General features: G+C 43.2%; 1 long non-coding RNA gene across 1 annotated transcript; it reads right to left on the reverse strand.

Annotated features, from left to right (window-relative positions):
- Positions 1 to 1,152: 1,152 nt before the first annotated feature.
- On the reverse strand, positions 1,153 to 27,518 carry LOC128316355 (uncharacterized). The gene is made up of 4 exons (XR_008300119.1): positions 27,290 to 27,518; positions 26,561 to 26,674; positions 2,518 to 2,670; positions 1,153 to 1,286 (listed from the first exon to the last, which is right to left on the reverse strand). It is a non-coding gene; the product is annotated as an uncharacterized LOC128316355 (long non-coding RNA).
- Between the last annotated feature and the right edge of the window lie 402 nt (positions 27,519 to 27,920).

Consider the following 27,920-nt stretch of genomic DNA (forward strand, 5'->3'; position numbering starts at 1 on the left):
TCCTGGCAGCGGTTTCTGTGGTTCCCCCAAGGCTTTAGGGTGCCTTTCTCTTCTCTGTCCTGAACCTGAGGATCTGGAGCCAAGCAGACTGACCCAGCTCAAGAGGTGATGGCAATTCTGTTGTTTCTACCGCCATGTGATAGTCTTAAGAATGCTGCACAGGTAAGATGCCCAATCTAGAAGTCTTTTCTGACAACTTCTAAAGAGATGCGTAAGCATCACGTTGAGTCCTTCCTTCCCTGGCGAGCACTGTCAAGGCAAGAGAGGAACAAAGAGCCTTCCTTCAGGACCCCGACCCTCGGACTGCCCGTGGATTCCACTCAGCTCACCAGAGTTCTAGCTGTTAGGAGGACCGAGGAGTCACAGTGTGGGCCAAGAATAGCTTTCCAGCCCACCTCTTCCTCTCCTGAAAACATATTAGAGTTTGCAGTAAGGGTCTCTGCATGAATGCTTAGATCCCCCTGAGGGAGAGGACTTGGAGCTCATGAAGGAATAAGGGTACACTCTTCTCAGAGCATCTCACCTGTGAAAGGGTATCTTTATTGGCCACGCATATGCAACCACAACCTTCTCTCCTCGCCCTGCTTGTGGAGAAAGAGGGACTCCTCCACTAAGCAACCTGACTCTATTGATAAATCACTTAGAGGCACAAGTCAGACTCCTGGCAGGGACAAGTATCTCATTCATATTCTTTTCCTGCTTTCTTTTTTTTTTTTTCTCTATCCTGTTCAAATTACTTTGCATCTCAGTTTATGCTGAGATATGGGTGGATAGGCATGAGTTCCTAAAGTCCCCACATCCTGCTCGGGAAATGTGAAAAAAACAAAGCGGCCGCTATGAATATCCTCTCTCCAAACCCCAGCACTGAGACACAAACCACCTGTGCAGGAAGACCCACCAGGAGATGCTGCTTACCATGTTAACATATTTCACAGACGAATACAACTGCATTCTAAAAAGATTTTCACAATAAACCGTCTACATGTAGGACTGGTCGCAGAGAGAGGAACAATAAAAGGTATGGGCAAAGAAGCAAATCTTACCAGAGATTTTGGAAAGCAAGGTCATCTGGGACAAATAAAACATTTTTTATAATGAGTACTGAGTGTATAATGAAATAGAGAAATGACTCGAGACGAGTAAACTTACTTTCTTCGCCTTTCTTTACATCTCTTGTCTCGAGTTGTTTGTTTCCTTGGATAAGACAGCCAGGGTTTCAGTCTCAGCTCTCTCACCGTCTGTGACTTGGGGCAATTTATTTTACCTCTATATCGCAGTCTCATTATCTGTAAAATAGAAGATGATAATAGCACTCACCTCTTTGGGTGACTATAAGTATGAAATGTGAATGGACTACCTAGCTCACTGTCTGGCACATAGGATGTATTCAATGCGGTTAGCTGAGAGGATTATTTACACTCCTTTTACAAATTTCTCAATATTCATTTCCTCCCATTTAATGGCCCTGGGCCCCTCAATCCATTCCATCTGCCCTCAGCCTCCCCCCTCTTCACTACCTTCATTCCCATCTCTGGGCCAGGCTGACAAGTCACTGGGGCAAGTTTATAAGCTGTCCCAGTCTATCTTTCTCCAGCCCCTGAAACTTCCCTCATTCCATAAACTCGCCCTGTGTGCTGGCCACACTGAACCTTCCTAGCCCACGGTGATGGCCACTCTTCAGTGTTTCTCTGTCCTTACTTCCTTCATGCTCTTTTCCTGGAATGCTCTTCTCTCTCTGTCTTTCCATCCATCCTTCACTCCACAGCTCTTTGAGCCCACCCCGGTTACTCCACTTTTCTCATTGTATTGCCAAGTTTTATTTATGGAATACACTTAGCCATATTGTTCTCTATGAATCTAGACCAAATAGATAGATAGATGAGAGAGAGAGAGAGAGAGAGAGAGAGAGAGAGATGATAGATAGATAGATAGATAGATAATAGAAAGATAGATGATAGAGATAATAGATAGATAATAGAGAGATAGATGATAGATGATAGATAATAGAAAGATAGATGATAGATATGTAGATAGAGAGATAGAGAGATAATGGAGAGATAGATGATAGAGAGAGATGATAGGTAGATAGATAATAGATGATAGATACATAGATGATAGATAGATAATAGATAGATGATAGATATAGAGATAGATGATAGATAGATGATAGATGATAGATAGAAAGATAGATGATAGATAATAAAAAAGATAGATGATAGATAGATAGATAGATGATAGATAATAGAAAGATAGATGATAGGTAGATAGAGAGAGAGAGATAATAGATAGATGATAGAGAGATGATAGATATGTAGATAGATAATAGAGAGAGAGAGAGATAATAGAGATAGGTGATAGATAATAGATATAGAGACAGATGATAGATAGATAGATAGATAGATGATAGAAAGATAGATGATAGATAATACAAAGATAGATGATACATACATACGTACATACATACATACCTACATACATACATACATAGACAGACTACATATATTGATATATCTCTACCTAGTAGGTACCCAAGGCATGCTTGTGGAATGTATGAGTGAGTGGACTGTTTCTTCTGAGCTGTTCCAGTCTCACTAGGCGACTTGGAAAATTTTCCAGGGACACCAGATTCCAGGGAAGATTTTCCAGAGACACACTGCCTTCTCTTGCCATCTACAAAACACAAGTGTGTGAGACCCTCAGGTCACTTGGGCAAATTTTCCAGATTGAAAACACCAAGCCTGGGTGCATTTGACTCTCATGCAGAGGTGAGTATTCTGAGGATGAAATCGAGATGAGGGGTACAATTCCTCCACTGGCCCAATTTCCCTGTGAGATCCTCTCATGATCTAAAGAGCATTCTGTAAAGAATTATGTGGCACTTGCCTCACCCATCCTGAGCGATAAGATAAAAGTCTCAGTGGTCAGTGTGGCTCCATATCAGGAGTCCCTCCTGTCTCTATTGTGTATTTTTTTTCTTGTATTAAGTTTTTTAATTTTAATTCCAGTACAGTTAATATACAGCGTTATGTTAGTTTCAGGTGTACAATATAGCGATTCAACAATTCTATACATCATGATAAGCGTACTCTGAATCCCCCTGACCTATTTCACCCATCCCCCATCCTCCGTTGTTTCTTGGAGACGGGAACATTGGAACAGAGATTCCCTGGGAGATCCCAAAAATTCCTCATCATCCCACTATAGCAGTAGGGAATCCAGAAATGATTCACAGCTAAAGCCACTGTCCCACATCAACGCATCATGTGGCCATTTAAACTGGAAACCAGATGGCCATCTGGACACAATCTATCCATATTTTTGTGAAATCATAAATATACAGTGAGTAAGAGGAGTTTAGTAAATCCTGTTATAATGTTGGTGCTGGGAGCCATGAAGACCAATCCCTGATGTAGTGAAAGACATATTTCCTATAGAGTCTAGAGCCCCTGGGGACAGGATTCCACCTGCTAGAAAAGTAAATCCAAGGGAGAGAGAGGCACTTCCCAATATGTTTTTTTGGCTTGTTTTGGGGTTGGTTTTTTTTTTTTACTTCCCAATAGGTTTTTTGCTTTTTGTTTTTTCAGTGGTTTGTTTTATTTTGTTTTACTATAGTTCAGTTCTACTGGTAGCATGGTGGGACTCCCACATGATGTGGCACAATTTCCCGAGTTTCAGTAAAAGACACGTAAAAAACTATGGTCTCCTGTCAGACTCAGAAATAATGAATTAGCATGTGAAAAAAAACAACAGGAAAAGTAAGTGACCCTTCCAAAGTCACCGGATTAGTGGCAGAGTGTGGACCAGAGTCCAGGTGTCCAGACCCCTCACCACCAGGCCTCCTTCCTGTGGACAAGATCCCTTCTAGGTCAGAGCCAAGAACCAAGGAGATGACATTGTGTGGTACGGGACAGTTCTGGCCCCAACTCCTAACAGTCTGAGTTCAAAATCTAGCTCTGCTTCTTAGCAACTGGGAGACATTGAGTCCATTTACTTAATTTCCCTGTGCCTCTGTTTCCTAATCTGGAAATGGGCTTGATGATAATATGGGTCACTCTAAGAACTAAATGACATAGTAAAGCTTTGGGAATAGGGCCTGAGGCATAGTAAGGACTATGTTAGTTGTTGTTACTGTAGTAAGGGCTTCTCTGCAAGCCTTATTAGAACAACAGAGAGCAAGGGGTTCTCCGGTTCCTCTCACCAATGGTCTTACATTTGCTCTGGCACTCGCATTCCCAAAGTGGAATCTCCTGTTAACTTCCCCCAGACCCATGACCCATTTCTGCTAGGAAACTTTTCAGTGGCTGCTTACGTATTACTTTTTCTGGGGTCTCTTCCACCACTGGGCAATGGCCCCTCTTAGACCTCGCTTGCATTGGGATAGAATCTGATCTGCCTCTCCATAACTTCTCCCCATCGGTCTTAACACTACTGCTTGACTTCTCATATGAAGATAAATGTTTCCCCTGGGAGACTTGGCGATGTGTTGGGGATTTGTAAACTCATAAAATGAATATGGCACGTTTTCCTGATGAACCAAACTAAAATGAAGATTTATTGGGCAAGTGGGGTGGAACTGAAGCTTTGTGTTGAATGTTTTTTCTTTTAAAAAGATTTTCTGGTTTAAAATACTTTTCCTTAGAACAAACAAGCATATTTTCATGTATAATATAAAGTTCCAATAATTTGTTTTTCAGACTTGACTCAGAATTCTGTTTCTGGCAGCTCAGCCCCAGACTTCCCAGGAGTATCCATTTACTTGCCTTTGACATTAGGGATTTCTAGATGGAAAAGCCTGAAAAATGCTACTCTATTGAACAGGAGCTACAAAAAACAAATCTAATTCCTTTCCCACAGGACTGCCCGTCAGGTTTCCACAAGATCTTACAGTTGGAAAGAGACTCAGAAATTGTCTAAATCGATCTCCTTCCTGCAGCAGCCCTAACAGATGGTCACCCAGCCTCTGCTGGATCAGGCTCAGAGCAAAGAGACCACGTGGTAATCCTTGCCACTCCATTGCTGGCCAGATCTAATGGTTAGAATATTCTTTTCTTAAGCTGAGCAACGTGCACGTCAGATGTGAGTTGAACTCCATGCTGGTCACTTAACCTCACCGGACCTCAGTTTCCTCAGCTTTAAAATAGAATGAGTGGTGTTAGCTACATCGCAGGGATACTTAGATGGGAAAACGCATGTAAATTACTTAGCATTGTGTCCCGCACATTGAAGGATTCAGTAAATGTTCACCACCATCATCATCATTTCCTGCACGTTGTCCATGAGCCAATGACACAGAACCTGTTTGTATTATCTCTGCTCCCAAACCATGTTTTAGGTAGTGGATAACACTTAATATACTATCTCCCAGCTGTGCCTAAAAGCATTATTTCCTCAGTTTAAGTATGCCCCACCTTCCTCGACAGATTAACACTCGGACCCTTCAGTTAAGGTATCTTTTTTCAGAAAGCCATTTGAAAACGTATTAAAAGATTCTTACAGCTGAACTGGAGAAACGTAAGAAAATGAAAAGTGCCGTGGAGAAAAGAAAAAGGGGCCACGTCAAGAGATGGGAAAGGCTAGGATGCCAAGGGGTGCAATTTAAAATAGGGTAGATCATGGGGCACCTGGGTGGCTCAGTCAGTTGCATGTCTGACTCTTGATTTTGGCTCAGGTCCTGATCTCACGGTTCATGAGTTTGAGCCTCACATAGGGCTCTGTGCTGACAACACGAAGCCTGCTTGGGATCTCTCTGCCCCTCCCCTGCTTGCTCTCCCTCTCTCTCAAAATGAATACATAAATTTTAAAAATATAAAAGAGAGTAGTCACGTAGCTCAAAAACTCCAAGGACTGAGCTTTCTTATGAAGTCCGATTGGCAAACGTGGCTTTGACCAGAGTTGAGGGAGGTGTTCGGCTCCTTAGAGTTGCAGACAGATGGACAGACCTGCAGAGCAGCACTGACCTGATTTACCCACCCAGCAGCAGGCTGAAAAGCAGGGAAAGATGGAGTGGGGATCTGGCCGGGGCAGCCTAAGTCTACTGCTCTCCTGCTCACCGCGTGTGGTCCAGAAGCACAGCACCAGCCCTCTGAGTCTCTACAGAGAGGGCCACGGGAGCAGGAGTCCCCATCCTTCCATCACGCCTGGCCCCTAAAAATCAGGCCAGTGGATATGTCCGGCTCTCTCAGTCATCCAATTAACTCCTCCTCCCCTTGTAGAGAGGAGCAACCACGGTGCTATGGACTGAATCATGTCCCCCTAAAATTCACATGTTGAAGCCCCAACTCACAATGTGACTATATTTGGAGATAAGGCCTTTATGGAGGTGAAGTGAAATGAGGGCATGATGGCGGGGCCCTAATCGATTGGAAATGGTGTCTTCTCATAAGAAGACACGAGACACCAGAGCTCTCTTTGTCTCCACCCCACACATTGCAGAGGAATGGCCACAACTAGAAGGCAGCTGCCTACAAGGCAGGAAGAGCCATCTGCAAGAGCAGGGGAGGGGCAGAGAGAGAGGGAGACACAGAATCTGAAGCAGGCTCCAGGCGCTGAGCTGTCAGCGCAGAGCCTGACATGGGGCTAGAACCGGCGAACTGCAAGATCATGACCTGAGCTGAAGTCGGACGCTTGACCAACTGAGCCACCCAGGCGCCCCAAATAAAGCAAACTTTAAATAGAAAGTTACTTACTGTGCCCCTAGCTCTGTGATCAGTATATTGATTTCTTCTTGGGAAAGGAGGAAACGAAACAAAGGCTTGAGCAGGCGAAAGAGTAAAGAAGGAAAACATTCACAGAGGGAAAGAAGAAAACCAAAACGAGTTAAAAGTTAAGTACTCTTGAAACCCAAATTCAGATGGTGCAAATGCTAATTGAAAGCAGGAACATTTGTAAAGTATTTACTGAATGCCTGATGCATTCGGGGTCCTAAGTTAAGTGTGGAAGATGCAATTAAAGAGTAGGCTATCAATCCTGCCTTCCAGAAACTTAAGTTTTAAAATGCAAGTTCTTCCTCCCTACCCCTTTCTTCCCTTCCCTCCTTCCATCCCTAATTTACCAAACATTTATTGAGCCAGTCCTTTGCTAAAGAGCACAAAAGACATATAAATACAAGTTAAAATTTTTGCTTTTGAGGTGTCACAGTCTCAAAAGAGAGAGAAAAAGAGATGTGTTAGCAATGAAATCAGCCTGTGAAAGGCCGCTAGTTTCACAAAGACAAAGAACCTTAAAGGATGATTATAAGTTCCACAGATGGGGTCAGAGGAGAAGAGCATTCTGAGCAGAAGAGACTGCGCAGCCCCAGCCCCAAGGCCTGCACGCACAGTGTTCTCTTGAGAGGCCAAGAAGAGCCCTGAGGGGGCGCCTGGATGGCTGAGTCCGTGAAGCATCCAACTCTTGATTTCAGCTCAGGTCCTGAGCTCACAATTCATAAATTCAAGCCCCACATCGGGCTCAGCTCCTGGATCCTGCTTCAGATTCTGTGTGCCCCTCCCTCTCTGCCCCTCCCCTGCTTGTGCTCTGTCTGTCTCAAAGATAAATAAACATTAAAAAACAAAAAGCAAAAAACGAGCAGTCCTGAGAGCTTTAGGTGGGAAGGGTAGACCCCTCAGTGGAGTTTCTCTCTGCCTTTAGAATACTTCTAAATGTGCTTTCGCCTTGAGTTACAAAGCTGAAAAACCAGCCAGAAATACCTATTTTGCTGAAAACGGCCAAGTCCCGTCCTTTTTGCCAAGCGCTGCCTCTGGGGCTCCCGCCCCCTACAAACCCGCATCCCTTCCCACGTCCTGATGATGGCAGGAGCAGAGAGGAGCCAAGGGGAAAACAGCTCGGCTCCTCCGCCCTGCTTCTTAATGCCCTTTTTTATTCCACATTTTCCAGCTCTTTAAGCCTCCCACTCCTGCTAAGTCCCTAACATCTACTCATTCATACTTTTTTTAAGTGCTAGGCACTTTTCATGTATTTTTTTAACTCATATTCAAAACAAGCCCAAGAGGGAAGTATTATTATTCTATTTACAGATGGGAAAACTGAAGCTCACCAGAGGTTGTATAAATTGGCTAAGGTCATACAAGTAGTTAAGATGGAAATGTAAAACCAAGTCCCTCTGACTCCATAGCTGTGGTTTTCAAAGTGTGGTCCCTGGACTGGCAGTGCCTCCGGGGTCCTTGTCAGGGACCTACTGAATCAGACAGGGTGGCAGGAGACAGTCTTTGAGATGTTAGTCCACTGTCTTCCTGGTTTGGACCTCCCTGAAATAAACCTTTTTCCTGTTTCACCTCCACTGGTCTCTGCCTCTGGATTTTGCCAGCAGCGAGTGGCCGAACCCAGTCTGTTTGGGACCCCCAGAGCTCGGTGCTCTGGAACTGCCGTGTCCCAGCTGCGATCTGCAGCTCTCACTAATTAATACATGATTTAGAAGACACACGGGAAACTTACATCTCATAAACTCAAGAGGTGTGCTAGTCACTGAACCCGCTCGTTTGCCTTCATGCCTTTTCTCAGACTAGATCAGTTACAGGTCATTGTAATACACAACCCACAAACACATGAATCGAGCCTTATGACCTATCTGTTCTCAAGGTGCTTACAGTCACATAAGTTTACATAATGTCAGTGACTTTCAAAACTTGAATGAATCTAATGACTTGCCCTCAAAAAGTATAAAGAGAGGCAGAGAGCCAGGAAGTCCGTTTTTTAAGTTATAAATTTAACAGGAAGCCTTTGACGACCCCAAATGGTATTGTACTGTATTCGTGGCAAGAGCAGAAACAGAGGCACGGGTATGAGGGGACACATTAGAAGCAAAACAAAACAAAAAACAGAAGTTGTGGAAGTTCAGGCCCTGCAGTCTGTCTGAGCAAAGCCTTGAGGCGATTCGAATGGACGCTCAAGACTAAGAGCAGTGCTTGAAGCTTGTACCCTTGACCTCTGCACTGTCTTTCGTCTCCACTTTCCTGCTCTCTTGTATGCAAAAAATCACCTCGGAGGACTCATCCTGCGAAATAGATTGTTTTCACTTCTCCACCCAGATGCTTCCAAGGGATGAAAGGTAACCTCTTTACTCTAGACCCTAAAGTGGACCCCCAGCTCAGTTGGCTATCCCAGATTCATTAGCACACCCAGAGCATACCTTCAAGCAGAGGCCAATTGCTGAGCCTAGAGATCTGCTCTCCCAGCCTGTAAGGAATTCTAGGACACTAGCTACCCACGAAGAGGGAAATTATAGCTTTGCTACTGAATCCGACCTGATATTAAAATCTCCTTGTCAGCACAACCCTACCCTCGTCCAGACTGACTGCTCATTATAGGTCTCCCTCCCCTTGGGGACGTCACTCTGACCTCTGCCACCAGCTGGCGTTTGTTGATTGACTATTCTGTCTGTGTCGGGTCCTCCACTAGGCACTTGAGATGCATTATCTCTATCAATTCTTACAACAGCCTGGGAGGTGGGTACTATTATCAGCTCCATTTCAAAAATGAGGAAGCCAAGGCACAGGAGATTAAGTAACTGAGCTAAGCTCCCCAGCTAATGCATTGCAGAGCTGAGACTCAGACTCATTTTTTTGTCCACCATGCTTTACCATGCTTTATTGCCTGGTATGGCCTTTTTTGAACAAGTCCCCCCTCCTGATATCCTTCAGACTCAAGCTCTGTGTTCCAGCTTGAAAGGACTCTTTGCAGCCATGTGGATCCAGTTTCGTGCTCTACTGATATCTTTCCTCCCCACCTAGGCTGTGCTCCACCTGGAGGTGAGCTCCACTAGCCAGCATTTTACCCCCTACTCCCTTCTCCTTCCTTCACACCAGCTTTGTCTCCTCTACATGCTGCTTAGCAGAGAATAAATTCTAGCTTCTGCCAATTCCCAGTTTCTGAGACGGGCTTTTTTATCTTACCATCTCTGCTTTGACCAAGCACTTTGTACAACTTCAAACATCGTCGCCCATTATCTGGCTGACTGACAAGGAACTCTTGGCCCATTTTGAAGCCAGCTTTCTTTCTTTTTTTTATTCTTTTTTAATGTTTATTTATTTTTGAGACAGAGACAGAGACAGAGCATGAGCAGGGGAGGGGCAGAGAGAGAGAGGGAGACCCAGAATCCCAAGCAGATTCCAGGCTCTGAGTTGTCAGCACAGAGCCCGATGCAGGACTTGAACCCATGAACCGTGAGATCATGACCTGAGCTGAAGTTGGACGCTCAACCGACTAAGCCACCCAGGCGCCCCTTGAAGCTAGCTTTCTTAAAGCCACTCTCACATTTAGCACCCTTGATACAGATTTTTGTCTACAACAGGGTAGGGTGCACGGAGAAGATAGGCAAGAATCAGGGAAGAGGCTATGTCTTTGCTTATGATTCCACTGGTGGTGGAACCAGTACTGAATGTGGTGATTTAAGCTGAAAATACAAAAATGGGGCTGGGGGGTGGGGTGTGGCAGGTAGCAGATACAATTTCTCACAGGCGCGGCTGATCAGAGTTCCTTGTGAGGTTCCTCTAACAGAAGTTGTGGGGAGACCTCCTGGAGGGTCCCTTCCTCCCAGAACGATTGAGGGATAGGCCAGCTCAACCTTCCAGGCAAACAGGAAACTCTGCCCACACACAGAAGGAAAAAGGAAGCGCCCAGATTCCTGTTCCAAGTAGCCTTTTGAGGAGGACTTTATCTTTGGGGAAAATTTTGCTAAAGGAAATTTGAACTGAAGTTGCAAGTTTCCTTTGTTAAGAAAAGCAAATAACATGAAAAGGGAGAGAAGCGATGAGACAAAAACTGGGTCATCACAGATGCAGATCTAATCTCCAGGATAAAATACACTGGAAAGAACTAGACTCTGCACACAGGGAGGGGAAGAGAGAGCAGCAGGCAGGGGTGCAAGGGTGCAGCATAAGCAAAGGCTCCAGACAAGATGACCTGACCTTCCCAAGAGGCAGTGAGGGGTCCCCGTTGACCAGAGAGAGAGAGCAGAACAGAATCAGGTTTGTAGGGGCAGGTTAGAGCCTTGTACTATGGAGATGTACTATTTACTAAACCCATGGGCCATAGAGAGTTCTGTGCTCCAAGCATCTAGGAAATGAGACCATTAAAGCATATTAATAATAACAGTCAACATTTTTTTTTTGAGAGAGAGAGAGTGTGCACAAGCTGGAGAGGGGTAGAAGGAGAGGGAGAATCTTAAGCAGGCTCCACACCTACTATAGAGCCCGACATGGAGCTTGATCTCACCACCGTGAGATTGTGACCTGAGCCAAAATCAAGAGTCGATGTTCAACCAACTGAGCCACCCAGGTTCCCCTAACAGTCAACATTTTTTTTTCTAATTTTTTTTTAAGGGTTATTTATTTTTGAGAGAGACAGAGACAGAATGAGAGTGAATTGGGGCAGAGAGAGAGGGAGGCACAGAATCCGAAGCAGGCTCCGGGCTCTGAGCTGTGAGCACAGAGCCTGACGCAGGGCTTGAACTCACAAGCTGTGAGATCATGACCTGAGCTGAAGTCGGACGCTCAACCGACTGAGCCACCCAGGTGTCCCATCATTTTTAAACATATACTAGAATCTTCTCAGGGCTTTTGCAGGGATTAGCTCATTTAACCCTCGCAACAACTCTGTAAAATAGATGCCACTATTATTGCTATAAGCAATAATGTTATTTGTATAGTATAATAATATTTGTTTATTTCACTATATTTATCTAATATAATAATTGTATTATTTGGGGGCGCCTGGGTGGCTCAGTTCGTTAAGCATCCGACTTTGGCTCAGGTCATGATCTCACAGTTCATGGATTCGAGCCCCACATCCGGGTCTGTGCTGACAGCTCAGAGCCTGGAGCCTGCTTTGGATTCTGTGTCTCCCTGTCCTCTGCCCCTTCCCCACTTGTGCTCCGTCTCTCAAAGATGAATAAATGTTAAAAAAATAATAATAATTTTAAAAAATAATAATTGTATTATTTGCTTGTAATCAGGGAAGTTTGCATGGCCATCTTCCTTCCTATCTCCCCACTCACTAACTGCTGCTTCTGACCCCTCGAGAGGACACAGTAAGGTTGACCATCTTTCTCAAGGTCACATGTTTTATAAGTCATCAGCACTGCCAAGCAGTCCACAAAACTAATAAAATGCATCTTCTCTCTGTTCTTCAGGAAGAATTTTAGCAACTCTGGAATAGCAATGAGCTGTAGCAGAAAGAAACCTGGGTGGGAATCCTAACCCTGCAACTGAAAAATGAGACCTTGGACTTTGAACCTTAAAGGCTTAAGTATTGAGTGAGATGATCATGCCTCTGGCCCATAGTGGACACTCAGCAAATCTTTACTCTAGCTCATGTTCATTGACACTTCTCGAGTTCCAGGCATGTGCTAGACCCTATGTACACATCTCCTGAATTAAATCAATGGGAGTACACCCGCTGCATAATTCTGCTACAATTCAGAGCGTGAAGAGTGGTTATGTTCAGCACTGTGGGAAACGTCTCAAAACTCCCCACACTGGATTTGTGTAACAGTAGTTTGGGCCCCATAGAGTTGAGGTTCTCATGTCCCCTTTTTAGTTATATTTTAATGAATGAAATCGATTCAATAGGTTGTGATCTTAAGGCAACTTTACTCTTTCTCTCACTGTCCCTTTAAATGTTTTATTTATTATTTTTGAGAGAGAGAGAGAGACAGAGCATGAGCGGGGAAGGGGCAGAGAGAGAGAGGAACATACAGAATCCGAAGCAGGTTCCAGGCTCTGAGCTGTCAGCACAGAGACTGACACGGGGCTCGAACTCATGAACTGTAAGACCATGACCCGAGCCGAAGTCAGACACTTAACCGACTGAGCTCCCCAGGTGTCCTCTCCAGCTTCCCTTTAAATCTATTCTGTAACTAGGCTCTTTCTCTGGCGCTGGTTGAGACTTCAGACCGGTCTAGTAGCTTTTCTGATCATTCCTAGGCACATGGGTCATTTTCGGTCAAAAAAACAGCTTCATTTAGTCTTTTAAATCCAGGCCATGATGATATTCAAAATTCTGAATTTTTACCTAAATTAGAGAGTCTCTCGTCTTCTAACAGGGCAGTACTTCAGACTCTGACCGTTTGCCTGTAGGCAGAAAGGGTTGCGTGGCCATCTTCCTATCTCCCCCGCTGGACCCTCCCACACTCGCCAGCTGCAGCTCCTGACCTCTTCCAGGTCAGATTCAGGGGCGGTGGGGACTACAGGACAAGAGCATCTGTCTTACATGACTGGGGCTACTGTGACCTAGAGGTACCTGCGGGGCCTGGCAGATATGCAAAGCTGACCTCTTGTGGGAGGCAGTTGCCGAGTGGTTATAGGAACCTCCAACCCATTTACCTTAACACAAGGGTGGCCATAGGCCCTGTTTGCAGGAAGGGACGGTTCCAGCTTAAGCCTGTGGCCCTGGCAAACTCACTAATATCATCCCCTTTCTTTCTTACAAGTGTCCCCATTTAGATGGTAATTACATAGTCATTCTGCATAACACTGATAAGACCTCCGGATGACCAAGTTTCAACTTCCCCCAGCCCTGCAGGCTAGTACTCCTGGTAGTCCACTTGTACTGGCTACTTCATCCCTCCAGAGAGCCCTTGTGGTCAGAGTTCTTTTAGAAAACTCCAGGCTGGCTTCCCTCCCACATGGCGCCACATCTGGTGTCCCAGAAATGGACCTCCTTCCTCACCATTGTCTAAGAGCATAATCACACCTAGTGTAGTTCAGTCTGCCCCTCACTCTCTTTTCATTTCTCTCCTGCCTCTGGCCTATCTGATTATCACTTTCCAAGCCAGTGCTTTCACTCCCCCAACTCCAGAGAATGTATGGAAGCTACCCTGAAATCCTCTCTCTTGGCTTAAAGTAAGAGGGAAGTCCTCATTCCTCTCTGCTGGGTGGGAGTGGGCACAGCACTATAATGGCTGTCTCCAGACAGATCTCACCCCTGGCGCTTCATCTCAACTCCTTTTAAAGGTTGCAGGCAGGTAACTGTAAATGCTAACAGATCTGGGTTTTGCTGTTTCTTAGCATGTCTGGAATCGTGGTCCAACTTCATATTCTTTTATAATGTGGAATTATTTAGCACCTATTGTAATATTCTCAGACTTTAGGGACTCTGCCCATCTCCTAAGCAACAAGAAGAGTTGAATTTAACATCTAGTTATGCATGATGTAATAAAGAAGGAGGAAAAAACACACCCAGGCCTACTAAATCTTACAACAAGGTTATTCTTGCAGCAGGCTGTGACCCAAAGCCACGTCAGCTTCCAGAAATGTTATGTTGATGAAGCACGGAAGGAGCTGAGCAAGTACGGATTTAGCCAGGATGTCCCCCCATCAGGAAGAGGGGACAGATTCCATCAGGGCTACCTCATTCAGTTTCTTTGCATTCCTTCTGGAAGATACCAATGCATGTAGAATGTGAAGATCTGAACTATGCCCATGGCATTCCATGCCCTGGACAAAAAGCTCTGTGCAAACTTTATCTCAGCTTTGAACATGTGAACGGAAAATTCCCTCCAGAATTATCCATCTCGTTGGGAACACCTGGCCATGTTGCTGGCTGAGGCATACACAGAAGTATCAGCCTTGCTGGTTTAGTTCTCAGTCCTCCATCCAATGCAAAGAGTAGAGGGGTAGAGGGAAGATTCCTCCTCTCTGTGTCTCCAGGGGGTTCACAATGGAATCCCTGAAAGCTGAAGAATAGAAATCCAAACGCTTGGTCCTATTGAGGAATCACTGTAGTTGTCTCCATTTTTTTTTTTAATGGGTAACCTGAGAAGACTTCTGGGTATGTCTGAGCCACAGGCTGGATCAGTAGCTTAGCCAGGAACAATCTACAAGGCCTGACTTTTAGCCCATGCCCTGTTCGCTACACAACTTGAGCTCTGTAGAGTATCCACAGAAACAAAGCAAAGCTTTTTTGGGTAATCCCACCTTTCCCCACAAACCATGTTTTTATAGGAGGTTTTTGTTTTTTTTCCCCCAGCCGCAAGGTAAAGCAAGCAATTGAACTAACTTGTTCTCTGATCAATGCATCCATTGTGTGCTTCAGGGAGCAAAAGGGTTTTTTTGTTGTTGTTGCTTTTTTTTTTTTCTCTTTCAGTGTTGGTTTGGAGCAGGATTTAAACTTGGCCATGGGCTATGAGGAGGAAAGAGAACTGGAGAGACAAGACTTTTCTTTCTTCGGTTAGGGTTTAGATTTCTGTAAAAATCGATAGGTTTGTAATTAAAATTGTTAGTAAATATGTACTCACTTGCCCACATATTCTCTTTGGCTCCTCCTCCCTGCCTTCCCCCCATTTACCCCTCACAGTAGCACCAGCTGAACTCCAGAACATTAGAACAGCCTTTCTTAAGGTGCTGAAGTCTTATGTGCCTGATGTCACTTGATTATCTTGCCAATAGAAACAGATGCGAGGTTACTGAGGTACTATCCAATGCTGGCAAAGAAAGGGAGATTCAAAAGTTCATGCTCAGCATAGACAAAGCTTCAGATCAACATTCGAGAATGTCCTGATCTACTTAGGAATTGAGGAGGGGAATGGTGTTATTTATTTCACTGTTTCTCCTCTGCTCACAGATGATTTGGTTGGATTCCATTCTCAGTCCTGGGCTAGTTGAAGAGTAACTGAAGCCAAGAAAATTCAATGCAAAAGAATAGTCCTTTCATCAAATGGTACTGAGACAACTGGATATCCACAGGCCAAAGAATGAAGTTGGTTCCCTGTATTAGTCAGCTCAGGGCACCATAACAAAATTCCATAGTGTAGGTGACTTACACAACAGAACTTATTTTCTGTTTTAGAGGCTTGAAATCCACCATCAGTGTGCTAGAATGAGCAGAATCTGGTGAGACCTCTCTTCCTGGCTTACAGATGGCTGCCTTCTCACTGTGTCCTCACGTGGTGGAGAGAAATCTCTCTCTCTTCCTCTTCTTATAGAGCCAAAGTCCTATCAGATTGGGGCCCCACCTTTGTAGCCTCAGTTACCCTTAATTACTTCCTAAAGCCCCTATTTCCAGATACAGTCATTTTGGAGGTTGGGGCTTTGAAATATGAATTTTGGTCCACAGTTTAGTCCACAGCCACCCCTTCCTCACACCATACACAAAAATTAACTCAAAATCTATGAGAAACCTAAATATAAGAGCAAAACTATAAAACTTTTAGGAGAAAATATAAGAGTAAATTTTCGTGGCCTTGGGTTAAACAAAGCCTTCTTAGAAATGACACCAATAGCACAAGTGACAAAAAGGTAAAGCAGATAAATTGAACTCCATCAAAATTAACAACTTTTGTGCAATGGACACCATCAAGAAAGTAAAAAAAAAACAACCCACAGCATGTGAGATAATATTTACAAATCATATGCCCAATGAGGGACTTATATCTAGGATAAAGAACTCTTACAACTCAATAATAAAGACTAATAACCCACTGAAGACATAGGCAAAGGATCTGAATAGATATTTTTCTAAAGAAGATATCAAAATGACCGACGAGCACATGCAACGGTGTTCTTCATCATGAGCCATCAGAAAAAAGCAGCTCAGAACCATGAGATATCATTTCATATCCACTCAGATGGCTATCATCAAAACGACAGATTATAGTAAGTATTGGCAACCGTGTGGAGAAAGCAGAATCTTCCTACATTGCTACAGGGATATAAAATGGGGCCACTTCTTTGGAAAACAGGACAGCATTTCCTCAAAAGGTCAAACCTAGAGATGTTGCATCCACCAGCAATTTCATTCCCTTAGGAAATACCCAAGGGAAATGAAAACCTATGTTCACATTAAAAACTCATATCCAATGTTCACAGCGGCATTGCTTGCAACAGCCAAAAAGTGGAGACGATCCAAATGTCCATCAACTGATGAAGAGGTAAATAAACTGTGGTAAATCCATATAATGGAATATTATTTGGCAATAAAAAGGAATGAAGTACGGGCACGTGCTGCAACATAGATGAGCTTCAAAATAATTATGCTAAGACAAAGAAGCCAGTCATAAAAGCTATGTATTGTATGATTTGATTTATATAGACTGTCCAGAGTGGGCAAATCTATAGAGACAGAAAGTAGATTAGTGGATTACCCAGGGTGGTGGGTTGAGTGCCTTGACAAAAATGGGGGGTGACTGCTAATGAGGCACAGGTTTTTTTGCGGGCTGATGAAAACATTCTAAAACTGATTATCATAATGACTGCACAGCTCTGTTACCATACTAAAAACCATTGAAGAGTACATTCTTTTTTTTTTAATTTTTTTTAACGTTTATTTATTTTTGAGACAGAGAGAGACAGAGCATGAACGGGGGAGGGTCAGAGAGAGAGGGAGACACAGAATCTGAAACAGGCTCCAGGCTCTGAGCTTTCAGCACAGAGACCGATGCGGGGCTTGAGCTCACAGACTGCGAGATCAAGACCTGAGCCAAAGTCGGACATTTAACCGACTGAGCCACCCAGGTGCCCCTGAAGAGTACATTTTAAATGGGTGAATTGCATGGTATGTGAATTGTATCTCAACAAAATTGTACACACAGACACACGCACACACACACACACACACACACACACACACACACACAACTTGAAAAATAACATTCCCTGAGATTTGAAACAAAAACAAAAGTAAGAGAAAATTTTAGGGGTTAAACCCAACCCCAAATGTGCTTTTGTTCCTTCTGGAGAAAGCACTGAAATGTCTGAAAGCTAGAAAAATTGAATTAGGGAAAAATAGAGAAACATACTCAGGAAAACCAAACCGGAGATCAGATCAAGTTAAGCCAAACAAAATAAGGCACTGATCTTGTTTAAAGGGATAAGAGCGCTGGGGTGTGACTTCTACCGTAGTCTGAATGTTTCTTGTTAGGAAGGAAGAAGAATCCACACAGACCAGTCATACCTTCCTTCCCTGGAGGTGATCTCATCTCTAATATGTGAGTATGAAGAACAACAACACAATTTTTCCTGATTATAGAAGTAATATATTTAAGATCATGGAAAAAGTACAAACAAGGGGGGGGGAATCACTCAATCTTGCACTAATATTTGGTAGAGTTTTCTCCTATGCATGTGGTTTCAGAGTGAAACTCATACAATACACACAATTTTGTACCATTATTTTATGTTAGCAATCAGCATTTTCCATTATTGTTTAAAACTCTTACAAGTGCCATTTTCAATGAGAAGAATATACCACCATCAGGGCACCTGGGTGGTTCAGTTGGTTAAGTGTTTGATTCTTGATTTCTGCTCAGGTCATGATCTCACGTTTCATGAGATTGAGTCCCACATCAGGCTCTGCACAGATGGCACAGAGCCTACTTGGGATTTTTCTCTCTCCTTCTGTCTGCCCCTGCCCATCTTGTGTTTTCTCTCTCTCTCTCTCTCAAAATAATAATAATAATAATAATAATAAAAAGAAGAATATACCACCATTTATTTAACTAAATTCCTGATACAAAGAATTTTTCTTTTCAATCTGTTACTGTTATTAAAAACGACATATTTCAAAGAAAGTTCTGAGCATAGGTTTTTGGTTATATTTCAAACTATTTCCTTGGAATATAATGATTTTATAGTCAAGAGATATGAAAGTGTTTCATGATCCTCATAGGGCTTATCAAAAATGTAATATAAACTTATTTATGAACAGCAATGTATTGATTATGCCCAGCTCACCACACAATATCAGGACTTTTAAAAGTAACTCCTGGGGCACCTGGGTGGCTCATTCGGTTGAGCCTCCAACTCTTGATGTTGGCTCAGGTCATGATCACAGGGTTTGTGAGATCGAGTCCCATGTCAGCACAGAGCCTGCTTGAGATTCTTTCTCTCCCTCTTTCTCTGCCCCTCCCCCAGCTTGTGCATGTGCACTCTCTCTCTTTCTCTCTCTCTCTCAAAATAAATAAACATTGTATATAAAAAAATGTTTTTTTTTAAAGTAACTCCCGTTCTCCTTCTGGGAAAGAATTCTCATCACAACATTATTTATAATAGTAAAAATTGGAGGAAAAATAAACATTCAACATAGTAGAAAAGTTGAATAGATCATGATGGACTGTTTTTCAGTAATTGAAATTAAGCATTATCAATGAATATGAAGTGGGAAATAAAAATGAATTCTACAAAATTCTTAAATGAAATGACCTGTATGTCAAACACCAAACTGTGAGGTCAAGTAATACATAAGGTCATCAGCAGTGATGATGTCTGTATTGTGAGATCACAGGTGAGTTTTTGTTTGTTTGCACCTTTCTATATTTTCCAAATTGCCTACACTGACAATTTATTACTTTTATAATAATTGTTTTATGTTCATGGATTTGAAAAGTTAGCCCCATGAGTAAATTCACTATTAGCGAGTATTCTCATAGAAAATAGGAAAGGTAGGGGCGCCCGGATGACTCAGTCATTTAAGCGTCTGACTCCTGATTTCCACTCTCAGGTCATGATCTCACGTTCGGTGGAATCAAGCCCCACATTGTGATATGCACTGACAGCATGGAGCCTGCTTGGGATTCTCTCTCTCCCTCTCTCTCTCTCTGCCCCTCCCATGCCCTCCCTTTCTCTCTCTCTCAAACTAAATAAAAATAAACATTGGGAAAAAAAGAAAAAGAAAAAGAAAAAGAAAAAGAAAAAGAAAAAGAAAAAGAAAAAGAAAAAGAAAATAGGAAAGGTGGAAATCTATGGAAACCAAGAAAAGCCAGTGTGGGGAGGTCTTGCTGTTTCAGCTTCTAGCTCCAGCCCTACTGCTTCTGGGTGTGCTTTGTGTTGAGGTCTTGACTGGACCTCACTTCCTCTTTTTTACAGGAAGCTGTCAGATGACCTCTATGTGCTAGTGTCCCTAAGTCTGTGTTCCTCGAGAGTGCCACCCTGGGACTGTGTTGCAGCCATCTAACGAGCATTAACAATTGATTGTACATGAGGCAAACATCCAAGGGAGTTCTACATTTCCTGCCAAGCACAGAAGGAGAGGGTGAATCTGGATAATGCTTGCGCTTGGGAATCTAAACGCAATCCTAGCTTCAAGGAAACCCCCAGATTGCAAAGTTCTTGGACAGAAAGCAAAATACATCCAGTATCCCTGCCACCATGTCTGTGAGTTTTCTGTTAGCATTCTCTACCATGACCTCTGACTTGTCTAGCAGCCTGCTGGATTTCACAGTAAGAGTGAAGATAAAATGGGACGAAGGAGGTCCCATGAAACAGTTGACAAAACATCCAGAGTTGGTGGTATAGCCTGGGCTTCCTGGCTGGTAAGCTGTACATAATGACTCACTGGTCAGGCATTAACAGCAAACTGAATTACTGTGGACCTAGAGCCAGAATGTTAGCAATGCAATCCTTACAGAGCTCAAGTGATGCTGGAATGCGTTTATAATCAGGTGGGGAAAGCTACATTTGCCCTAGATGAAAAATTAGTAGAAGTTGGTTAGCCAGGATGAGAAGTCACGTTGACGATATTAATATCCTTCCCAGGTTATCATCATAACATCTTTGGATAGTTCTTGTATACCTATTGGGTGAAAACAGCCAGAAATCCCTTGTTAGCCAGCAGGAACTCAGGAGGGTCCGTTCAGCAGACTTAGACCAGTGTACAAGTCAGCCATTGCCTCAATAAGGCTACGTAATAGACCTCCCCAAAACTCAGTGGTTTAAAACAACAAGGATTCGGTCTCATACTCATAATTCCGCAAGACTGACTGTGGTTCAGCTGGTCTAGGTGAGGCTGAGCTAGGAAGCTCTGCTTCAGACAGCAGTTCAGCTAGACTTGGCTCCAGACTGTATGTATGGCTACAGACATGTAGGTTTATTCTGGGCCCCAGGCAGACTGGGCACCAGCTACCTGGAGGACATCTTCCAGTGGTAGATCACTGATATACAAAAGGAGCAGCCTGGCTGCACAGGCTGTTTTCAAACCTCTGTCAAGTCCCATCCACTAATATTCACTTTGGCCAAACCCAAAGTTAAGGGGCAGAGTGTATACTCCACCAACCATGAAGCCATAGCAAGGGTATGGATGATTAACTCTCTTTGAATGCTGGGAGGAATTGAAAACAGTAATTGAATTTTCCACAGTGATGATTAAACCTCCACATATCAATCTATTCTTCCTCCTCTGGCTATTTGTGGTTTTCTCCTCTGGCTTCCCAGACAATGCTTGCGCCCTACAGGTCAGTATTATCCACCCGAATGGAGAAAGACTAACTTTTCTTTTGGAAGGTTCTGCCCAATCTGCCATGTGTGAAGACATCTCCATTACTTGGAAAGGGATACGACTATGCAAAATAATGGAGTCTATGGAACTTAGAGCCAAAAAGGAGTAAGGGGAAGAAGTTGATTCAGCAGTTTGAACTAGAAATAAGACTCAAATTAATTTTTTTAATGTTAATTTATTTCTTTGGGGTGAGGAGGGCCAGAGAGAGAGAGAGGAAGAGAGAGAATCCCAAGCAGGCTCTGTGCTCAGCATAGAGTGCAATGTGGGGCTCGATCTCACAACAGTGAGATCATGACCTGAGTTGAAATCAAGAGTCAGACAGTCAACCAACTGAGCCACCCAGGTGCCCCAAGACTCAAATTAATTTCAACCAAAACATCCCAAGCAAAGAATGTTCTCCTGAATCCCTTTTCCTTATTTTTACTAATTTAGCACAGAGGTAATAAATGCTCATTGTGAAGAAGAATCAATCTGGTGAGCAGAAAACATAACCACCCATATTTCCATCACCCATAGTTGGCCACTGTTCAAATTTTCTAGACCAGGCAACTTCAGAGCATCTGAAATCAAGGTGACAATATCTAAACGATGTAGTAAAAATATTAAGGTCCCAGGTCCAGCCCACTTGGACACCAGAAGTTCTTCTTGTCCCTCTACTACAAATAGGCACGTCCTCTCTTCCAGACTTTTCTCAACATATACTATGCATATATACTATATAGATGCATATACACATTTTTTTTGCAAAAATCAGATCACCTATCGCAAATAGTTTTAACCTACCTATTTGACATGTCAGAATAGTTTTCCCTATCAACAAAGATATATCTATATAATCATTTTAAGAGTTGCCTTGTATTTCATTTATGAATTACCATAAATTATCAATGCTTCCTTGATGGAAGTTTAGGTTATTTCCAATTTTTCAAAATTACTTTCTGCATGCATAATAACCCACATCACTTCATACATAAACTAAGGCATTTCTTTTCATTTTCAGATCTAAGAAATCTAAGAAGTGTCTTTATTGACAATAAATAGAACCACCCTTGTGGTGTTAGAATGTGGGCAGCAAGAAAGGAAATAGTGTGGTTGAGTGGAGATTAGTCATTTTTGAAAGAGCACGTATGTTCATTTTACATATTGATGGCAATCCACTCAAAAGTTTATAGATGCAGGTTAGTTCCAAGAACACAGCTTAAGTTTTAAATCAGCATTAAGCACTCCTAAATTCAGATGTTCATCTCCGCCTCTCGGGTTTGCCAACCAGTCTGGAGACAAAACAAGGCCAGACTCCCTGGCGGCCTCTTGGCAATCCTGTCCTCAGAGTCATTTCTGGAAGGGCAAAGGAGCCCCAAGGACTCTTGTGTCACTAGGACAGAAATGTCACCCAGCAACTCAGCCCATTTCCATCACCGTAGCAGGGAGAGTAGCCCAGGCATTATTACACTGGTCAGGAATAGCTCAAAGCCAGTAGCAAGCTGGCTGATGACAAACTAAGCCAGGCCTTCAAGGGAAGACTTTTGAAGGAATAAGCCAACAAACAGCACCAGACCCTGAGGGACCATTCCTTCTCCAACTCTACTCCCCAAAAGATATCAAGGTGACACAATCTAAAGTCGGCATGGAAATTATTGCTGCTAGGGCACAGAATTCTTCTGGCACCGGAAGAAATTATTCTCTTCCCTCACCCCTGCTTTTTCCCAGATTTATCTTCACTCCTTCCCACGGTAAACCGGGACTGTCCAGCAGATTTGCCTGGATAAACATGTTTATCCAAAAGACTGCAGTGCCTTTCAGAACCAAGAAGGTGCAACATTTCCATTAGTCTATTTTATAACCTTAGATCAATCCTCTGATCTTCTTACTTTGGAATGCGGGGTCAGGATAATAGATTCACAGAATGGTAGAACCTATGAAGGCCTTGGAAATTTTATCCAGTACTGTCATCCTGCAGGGAGCAAATGGAGGCCCCAGTGATGGTAGGTGACCTGCCCATGGTCCCACAGAGTGGATGGCAAAGCCCAAGACTCTTGGCCCCCAACCATTCTGCCCGGACTCCAAGCTGATCCTCTTGCCAATGCCCCACAGTGGTAACAGCCTTTTTGCCTGAATGCCTCCTAGGGATGTCAGGAAGACAAATTACTCTCTGGCTGTATGGTTCTTGAGTCCTTTGGATAAACTTGCTGCATGTCAGTGTGCCTGGCAGGTCCCCACGGAAACTAAAGCTGGGAAGAAATGAAGCAGCCTGCCTTGGCTAACACTTTTGACAGAATGATCATACCCAATCCTTAGCTCTCTAGACACCCTAACAGGTAAATGTGAGGCATTATAGACAGTTAAACCTTCCATACCAGTTAGGCTAAAAAGGACAGTTAATTTCATACCCACAAACTTCACAGGAATAGAACACAAGCTTACAAGGCAGCAAGAACAAAGGAACAGACTAGATACATAGATTTTTCAGAAAATTTAAGCCATGGAGAAACAAAAAAAAAATTTTTTTTCTTTAAAGAAAATTTGGGGGCAGGGGATTGAAATATATGCAAAGCTTATTTTTAGTGCCCTTTACAGATATAAAGTCATGCTGTTCGTTTAGGAACATAAAAATGCATTATGTATAACTTGTTTCACTCATAAAATTATCATGTTTTGTATATTGATATATTTAGACATTGGGAGAACTGAAAAAGAGTTTTATGATTTCTTTCCTGGTTGTTTTCCTGGGCAAAGGGAGTTGGGTTTTTTTGGTTTTGTGTTTTGTTTTTTGTTTTTTAAGTCCTCAGTGGGAAAAACTTCTCAGAAATTTCAGAAACTTTTCAGAAATTTTACAGATTTTACAGGGTCTTTACTTCTCCAAAACTGACTATTTTAAGTCCTCAAGCTCTCAAGTCATTGAATTTACATGTGTTCAACCAACCTACTCTATCAAAAGATTAGCACAATCTGGTTTAGTTGTGGTGACCCAGTGTGGAACTTTAGAAAGCCCATTTTGGAAGTCTTGCAAACCTGGAATTCACTCTGCCCTTCAAGGCAAATCTCCTCCGTCCTTCCCAGGGCAGCACTATGGAAAGCACATTTCTGGAAATGAACCAGAAGAGACCATAAGCCATTTAGTTTAGACCCTACATGGGCAACAATCCTCTCTATATGAGGTCTACAAATGGTTGACTGTCCTTGCTTCTCTCAGAACCAATAGTCTAAGACCCTTTATGATTCACATGTCTATATATATGATCATCTGATCAATTTCTGTCTTCCTCACCAGACTGTAGATGTCATCAAGGCAAGAACCAAACATTCTTTGTTATTTTGTCCTCAGCAACGATCAGTGATGGGAGATAGCAGGAAACGTATGCTCACCACCTTCTGAGACACCTCCTTATGGTTAGAATTTCCCTCTGTATACTGAACTCACATTACTCTCCTTACAACATCAACCCACTGGCTGCATTCTGCCCTCCAGGTCTATCCAGACCTTTCACAAGATAGCTCTTTAAATATGTGAAAACCCTGTATCACTGCCAACTCTTCTTTCCTCTAAGCTAAAGATGTGCAGTGTCTTCAGCTGTTCTACAGGTGGCATGACTTTTTAGTTCTTTTGTTATCTTGGATGCTACACCAACATACCAACATACCACTACACTGGTTCTATAGACCCATGTAGTTAACAAGAAAGGGGGCAGTTATTGGAATAGAGGTGATTGATATATTCAGTGCTCACCCCCCAAAAATGGTTTCAAGGTCCAGGACTAGGAATTCTATAATTGTTCTTCTCCAGAAAGCTGATTGGCAACCAAGACTTCTAGTGGACCCCTACAATACACCCTCCTCTTCCTCTATGGCAATAGAACCCATGACTTTTATCTGGACACATAGTTCCCTACACTAAGGGATATGCTTCTGAGCCTCCCATGCAACTAAGTGTTGCCATATGAAAAAGTTCTTATTAATGCGATGAGTGGGAATGCACTGGACAGCCTTTGAGAACCTTCTCTAAGAGATAACATATCTGTATTCTTTCCCCAGCTTCTTTATATTTCTTCTATTTTTTTTTTTTCCTAGAATGTGAATGCCACCATCTTGGACTATGAGTCCACAGTTCCACAGAGCTGAGCAATAAGATAGAGAGATTGTGGATCCCTGACATGAAGGAATGTTCTGGACTAAGACTTTTATGTTTGAAAGAGAAATGACCTGGGGAGCCTGGGTGGCTCAGTCGGTTAAGCATCCTACTTGGCTCAGGTCATGATCTCACGGTCCGTGAGTTCGAGCCCTGCGTCGGGCTTTGTGCTGACAGCTCAGAGCCTGGAGCCTGCTTCAGATTCTGTGTCTCCCTATCTCTCTGACCCTCCCCTGTTCATACTCTGTCTCTCTCTGTCTCAAAAATAAACAAACATTTAAAAAAAAAGAAGGAAAGAGAAATGATCTGCTATCGTGTTTATACCACTATTATCCTGGGGTTTTTGTCATGCACAGCCAAACCTAATCTTAACTGATAGTCCACCCCTTGGTCTTCAACCTTATCCAAGTAGCATTGTTACTGAAGCAGAATATAATGCAATTAAAAACAACATTGCAAGCTGATAACTTTGCTACCTTGTCAGGGCAGGGAGGGAGACCAAGAGCATGACATCCTTTCTCAGAGGGTATCTATGACTTGACCGGAAAGAGCTTCTAGGAGCTGACTCTCTGCCTAGTAATAATAATAATAATAATAATAATAATAATAATAATAACAACAACAACAATGATACAAAGAAAAAAATGCAAGACGTTCCACCATACATGAGGAAAGCATAGATGACATGTTACAAAAGAGGATAGGCTATTTTTCTTCTTCTCTTTCCAGTAAAGTTTTGCAATCTAATGGTTGATTTCAAAATTACTTAATGAGTCAACAATGCAGCCTTCAGATAGAGTAGGCCAATCAACGAATCCTGGAAGGCCTGTAGAGATGTTCACACAGAGGCCACTGAGAAGGTAAGCAGCAGGAACACCCCACTGCTGAATATGCCACTGAGGCCAGGGCAAATGCCAGCTTAGAAGACTCCCCATCTTCATGGTTAGAGGTGATGGGCCCCCCAAAGACTAGAATTTCAGCTTCCATGTGCCATTTCTTGACTTAATGCCAGTCATTTGGTATTTCTTGTTAAAATTAAACTTCCATTACGAAACCATAAAGATGGCAAACGTAGTAGCAAGAGGCTAATCAGCAGGTTGTAGTAGCTTCGTATTTTAAAATATTCCCAAGTGTAATGCCTCCATTTAAAATGTCAAAACGTCACAAGAGATCATCATCTCCCACTAATACTGAGAACATGCTAGAAAAGCCACTAATGATAGTTTAAAAACTCACCAGAGAGCTGAGGACACAAATCTAAACAAAGCAAATTCCAGAAGGTGATAAACACTTCCTAGGAGAGAAGAGGCTATGGCTTCCTTCATCTCTGGCATGGTAAAGATGAGTAATCTGCCATGGAGAGAGAGGGAGAAACCAGTCAAATTTTTTATAAACTTTTAGCTATGTGTGAGCGAACTCGATAGATGAGAATGCCAATGGGCTCTAGTCACAGAGCAAGTTGGCACCTACTTAATATCTCCACGGGCCTTCATTGAGTGCAGGCAAAAAGCCAGGGGCAGGGCAAGAGACCTGAGAGAGAGAGGCCCCTGGGTGGCTCAGTCGGTTAAGTGTCTGACTCTTGGTATCAGCTCAGGTCATGATCTCACACTTTGTGGGTTCAAGCCCCACATCAGGCTCTGTGTTGACAGAGTTCAAAGCCTGCTTGCGATTGTCTCTTTCTGCCCCTCCCCTCTCTCTCTCTCAAATAAATATAATAAAAAATGGTAATAATAAATACATAAATAATGTATTTATATAGGAATAATAAATATATTAAAAAAATAAATACAATAAAAATAAAGTAAAATAGAAAAAGAGACCTGAGAGAGATTCACACATCAGCCCCATCTCTTATCCCAGCAAACGGCACAGAGCTTTTTCCAAGCCCAAAGCAGCAGCCTGCTAAAGGCTGAGAGCAGGGCTGGAGAGCTGAGGGAACGCATCCAAGGCCCACTCAGACCTTACCAAGTACTCTGAGGGCAGTGACCTTCCTAAGGTTGGAGGTAGGCTGGAGAGCTAGAAGAAATTCCTCTCGAGTCCCCCAGGCCCTCACGGATTACAAGGCAGGTTCTTCCAAAAGCTGGAGACAGCAGCAGAGCAAAAAGCAATACCTCTGAGGCATCTGAGTCTTTACCAGCTCTACCGCACTGGCCTTCTGGAGGCTGGGGGAAGCACAGGAAAGCTGAGAGGAATCCTTGAAAAATACTCTTGAGTCTTCACCGAGCGCACTGCCAAGGGCAGTGAAACCAGGTGAAGGGAGATCTCCTGAGGAACCGAAAACTAAAGGAACAGAAGGCAAGGAAGACTCCCAGACATACAAAAAAGCTGGCAGCTGGCTATAAAATATCAGGAGAGCAGGAGTCTACCAGTGTTCCAATCCCGGGCACTCCGGAAAGGAAAGTCCTGCTCCTGCTCTAATCCTGAAGGAAATGGGAGGTGAGTTGAAGCTAACTAAAAGTACCACAAAGCCTAGACCCAGTTCAGCTAGACTAGATCCAGCCAGCCCCCACTGGGGTTTGACAATATGAACAATAAATTGCACCCCCTGCCCCCTGGTCAGGACTGCCCATCATGCCCTCATCCCTTATAGGTCGTC

This window comes from Acinonyx jubatus, chromosome B4, assembly GCF_027475565.1.
Source record: "Acinonyx jubatus isolate Ajub_Pintada_27869175 chromosome B4, VMU_Ajub_asm_v1.0, whole genome shotgun sequence".
Lineage (NCBI taxonomy): Eukaryota > Metazoa > Chordata > Mammalia > Carnivora > Felidae > Acinonyx > Acinonyx jubatus.